The sequence below is a fragment of the Primulina tabacum genome, chromosome 17, assembly GCF_025594145.1.
Source record: "Primulina tabacum isolate GXHZ01 chromosome 17, ASM2559414v2, whole genome shotgun sequence".
NCBI classification, from domain to species: domain Eukaryota; kingdom Viridiplantae; phylum Streptophyta; class Magnoliopsida; order Lamiales; family Gesneriaceae; genus Primulina; species Primulina tabacum.
In genome coordinates this window covers 26773300-26778069 of record NC_134566.1, presented here as the reverse complement: position 1 = coordinate 26778069, position 4770 = coordinate 26773300, and the positions used below count along the sequence as shown (strand labels likewise).

At 44.3% G+C, this 4770-nt stretch overlaps 1 pseudogene; it reads right to left on the bottom strand.

The window, feature by feature from the left end:
- Positions 1-388: 388 nt before the first annotated feature.
- On the bottom strand, positions 389-4080 carry LOC142531702 (uncharacterized; annotated as a pseudogene).
- Between the last annotated feature and the right edge of the window lie 690 nt (positions 4081-4770).

Here is a 4770-nt window from a genome sequence, read left to right as displayed (position 1 = left end):
AGGGTTCAGTTTCCCGGGTTTGTTGAATCGAACCACACCTTTCATTGGTGATACTTTCAAGTATGCTTTATCTCCCGCTATGAATTCCACTGGTCTTCTTTTCAAATTAGCCCAATTTTTCTGTCGGTCTTGTGTCACTTTAAGTCTCTCCTTGATTATTGTGATTTTATCCACTGTTTCTTGGATCAATTCGGGTCCAGTGATGGCCTTTTCTCCTACTTCATCCCAATATAGTGGTGACCGACATTTTCGCCCATACAGAGCTTCATACGGCGCCATTCCGATGCTGCTGTGAAAACTGTTATTGTAAGCAAACTCAATCAAAGGCAAATGTTCACTCCAATCACCGCTAAAGTCTAGGGCACACGCTCTCAGCACGTCTTCTAAAGTTTGAATTGTCCTCTCTGTTTGACCATCGGTCTGAGGGTGGTAGGCCGTACTGAGGGTGACCTTAGTTCCCATGGCTTGTTGAAAACTCTTCCAAAAACGAGATACAAACCTCGGGTCTCTGTCTGACAAGATGCTTGCTGGAACCCCATGTAATCGTACGATGTTATTCATGTACAATGTGGCTAGCTTGTCCAAATTATAGTTCATGCGGACTGGTAAGAAATGCGCAGATTTTGTGAGTCTATCTACGATTACCCAGATGCCATCATGGCTTTGTCTAGACTTTGGTAACCCAACCACAAAGTCCATGGAGATATGTTCCCATTTCCATTCTGGAATTTCTAGAGGTTGAAGAAGTCCTCCAGGTCTTTGGTGCTCTGCTTTGACCTGTTGGCACACAAGACATTTGGAAACAAATATCGCAACATCCTTTTTCATTCCACTCCACCAGAAATTCTTCTTTAAGTCTCTGTACATCTTGGTACTGCCAGGATGGACTGAAAATTTCGACTTATGTGCTTCTGACATTAATTCTTGTCGAAGGTTATCTATGTCTGGTACACACAATCGTCCTTTCATCCAAAGGACTCCTTTGTCGTCGATCTGAGTATCTTGAGACTTTGCTTCCTTAGCTTGTTCCTTAAGTTTTACTAGAACTGGGTCTCGATCCTGGTTCAACTTGACGATTTCTCACAGACATGGTTGAGCGGAGAGTGCAGCTAAGGTAACCTTACTCATATTCCTCCGACTCAAAGCATCAGCTACTTTGTTTGCCTTACCTGGATGGTAGCTTATGGTCAAGTCATAATCCTTCAACAGCTCAATCCATCGCCTTTGTCTCATATTTAATTCCTTTTGGGTGAACAAGTATTTGAGGCTCTGGTGGTCCGTGAACATTTCGCACTTGGAGCCATAGAGATAATGTCTCCATATCTTCAAAGCAAAGACGACTGCTGCCAGTTCGAGGTCGTGAGTGGGATAATTTCGTTCATGCGGCTTCAACTGCCTTGATGCATAGGCAATCACTCTTCCTTCTTGCATGAGTACACATCCCAACCCTTCCTTCGATGCGTCACTGTAGATGGTGAAATCCTTATCTTCGGTGGGCAAGACTAACACTGGTGTAGACGCGAGCTTTTCTTTCAATGTCTGAAAACTTTTCTCGCAGTTGTCATCCCAAATGAATTTAGAATTCTTTTGAGTAAGTCTTGTTAATGGTACGGCTATGGAAGAGAATCCTTCGACGAATTTCCTGTAATAGCCCGCCAGTCCAAGAAAGCTTCTAATGTCTGAGGCGTTTTTCGGTTTTGACCAATCTAGAATTGACTCCACTTTCTTTGGATCCACTGATACTCCTGCTTCCGATATCACATGCCCTAAAAAGGACACACTGTTTAGCCAGAATTCACATTTCTTGAACTTGGCATAGAGTTCTTTCTCCTTTAAAGTTTGTAGAGTGAGGCGAAGATGCTCTTCGTGATCTTCCTTGATAGAAGATTAGACAAGGATGTCGTCAATGAATACCATTATGAACCGATCCAGGAACGGCTTGAATACTCTGTTCATTAGGTCCATAAAGGCTGCTAGTGCGTTTTTCAGACCAAAAGGCATCACCGTGAATTCGTAGTGCCCATACCTTGTCCGAAAGGCCGTCTTTGGGATGTCTTCAGCCCTAACCTTCAATTGGTGGTAGCCCGTTCTCAAATCCAATTTGGAAAATATTGTGGCTACCTTAAGCTGATCGAACAGGTCATCTATTCTCGGAAGAGGGTACTTGTTCTTGATAGTGATCTTATTCAATTCCCTATAGTCAATGCACAGTCTCATGCTCCCATCTTTCTTCTTGACAAAAAGTACTGGAGCTCCCCATGGAGACGCACTTGGTCGAATATGCTTTTTGTCTAACAATTCTTGAAGTTGCTCCTTTAGCTCCTTAAGTTCAGCTGGTGCCATTCTGTACGGTACCTTGGAGATGGGTGCCGCTTCGGGCACTAAATTGATTTCGAACTCAATTTCTCGATCCGGGACTGTCCCTGGTAGTTCCTCCGGAAAAACGTCTGGGAAATCTCGCACGATAGGGATGTCCCCCGGTTTAAGTTCAATTTCTTCCTTTACTGCGTTAACCGTTGCTAGATAGATATATGCTCCAGATTTCATGGCTTTCCATGCTTGGGATGCGGAAAGAAGTGACTTCCGTTCCTTGGATTTGCCATGATACACGACCTCTTTTTGGTTCGGGGTTCGGAGCCTAACACTCTTTCCCTTGCAATCTACCATCGCATTGTTTCTTGCTAACCAATCCATTCTTAAGATGATATCGAACTCCACCATGTTCAGTTGTATCAATTCTGCTTGGAATAGGTGCTCATTGATACAGATTTTACACTTTCGGTGCACTCTATGTGTTTCGACTGTCTTACTAGTAGGAGTCGCTACTCTAAATGGTTCAACTAGTAATTCCGGCGTAAGCCCTAGTTTCTTAGTGAACCTCTTAGATATAAATGAATGAGTAGCACCACTATCAAATAACACATAAGTTGGCATTTCATTGACAAAAATGGTACCTCCCACGACATCGTTTGCATCATCTGCTTCTTCTTGGGTTATTGCAAACACACGAGCGTTGGGCTTATTCTCCATTGGCTTGTTGAGGTTAGCATCAGCATTAGGCTTGGTACTTCTCTTCAATGGCTCGGGGCAGTTAACAATTCGATGCCCTAATTTCCCACAATTGAAACATGCTCCCGTCTGTCGGTGGCATTCTCCAGAATGACGATTATTACATTTGGGGCACATCTTTGGTTCTTGGTAAGTTGGGTGGGACGAAGCACCTTTGAAGGGTCCACTGGACTGATTCGGTCTCTTGAATGGTGGCTTCCCTTGAGATGACTGTCCAGTAAGAGGTCGCTTATTCTTGTTCTCGTTCTCCCGACGCTTGATATACGTCTCAGCTCTTATCGCTGCTCCCATTAAATCAGCAAAGCTTGTAGGTTGGTAAACTGCTAAGGATGACTGGATACGGCTGATCAAACCCTTCTTGTATCTGTGCATCTTTAGAACTTCATCTGCCATGATTGTCGGGGCATAAGTTCCAAGGTCATTGAATTGGGAGGTGTAATCTACCACTGACATGTCTAGAGTTTGCGAGAAGTTCTCAAACTCGCTCAGTTTCTGAAGTCTGACTTCTACTGAGAAATACTGTTTGAGAAAGACATCTCTGAATTGTTGCCAAGTGATTGCTCCGGCGGCTGTCAGGGTAGGTGAGACGGTTTCCCACCACTTGCTTGCCTTATCCTCCAGGAATGGCACTATCACCTCTACCTTAAGTGCCTCAGGTATCTCTAGCAGTCGCAGTTGGGTTTCCACGCTTTTCAACCAACTCTGGCTACTCTCAGGGTCGGCGTCTCCCTTGAACACTGGGCAACGGTTCTTACGAAGGGACTCATAATGATACTTGATCCCATTCTGTGCCGGTGGTGGTTGTGGCTGCTGATTACCGTTACCATTGGGGTTTCCCAAACCCTGGATAGTTGTTGCCACTATGGTGGCTATAGCCATTAAATCTACTTGGCTCAGGCCCACTCTGGGTGGTGGATTGCCGTCAGCATTCGGATCTTCCTCATTGTTGTTGCGGTTGTTAACGTTTGCGTATCGCGGGTTGCGATTGTTTCGGGGAGGTCTTCCGGCCATCTCCTACAAGCGTACAAGTTTCTAAGATATTTGTTGCACAAACTGATAGAATTCATTGAATAATTTGTGCGAAAATAAATTGACGCCAAGAAGTAATCGAAATAACAACTTTTATTGATTTCTCAAATAAACATAAACAACTGAATGGGGATTTACTGGAATAGCAACAACGGAAATAAACTAAAAGTGGTTCACTAAAATATTCTAATCTGCTATCTCTCCATTCCCCACGGCTACGTCAGGTGGGGCTTCTTCCTCCTCGGAATCCTCCTCCAGCACATCCGGGTCTAAAAACTTTGCCAGCTGCATCTGCAGGTCTTGATTCTCCGATTCTAATTCAGCAATCTGTTCCCTATGAGTCAGAATCTTCCCTATCGCGTTGTCCAACTCATTCTTTGCACGCGCGCAGTTTGCTTGATCCTTCTGGATGAGTGCCTTTTCTCTTGCCTTCCTTTCGTCTATCTCCTTTGATAGCCTTTGGTTATTTTCTGACAATTGCATGACCACCTTCCAGGACTCTTCCATTCTCTCCTTATCTCTTACCCGTGCAGTGACGAGCTTCAGCCAATTCTACGGTACGTCGGTCCAATTCATCCATAGCTTGTTTGGTTTGGCCCCTCGTCAGTTGTAATGACTCTCGCAGTTCGTCGTTATCTTCATTAACGAGTTGGAACATCTCATATACCTGAT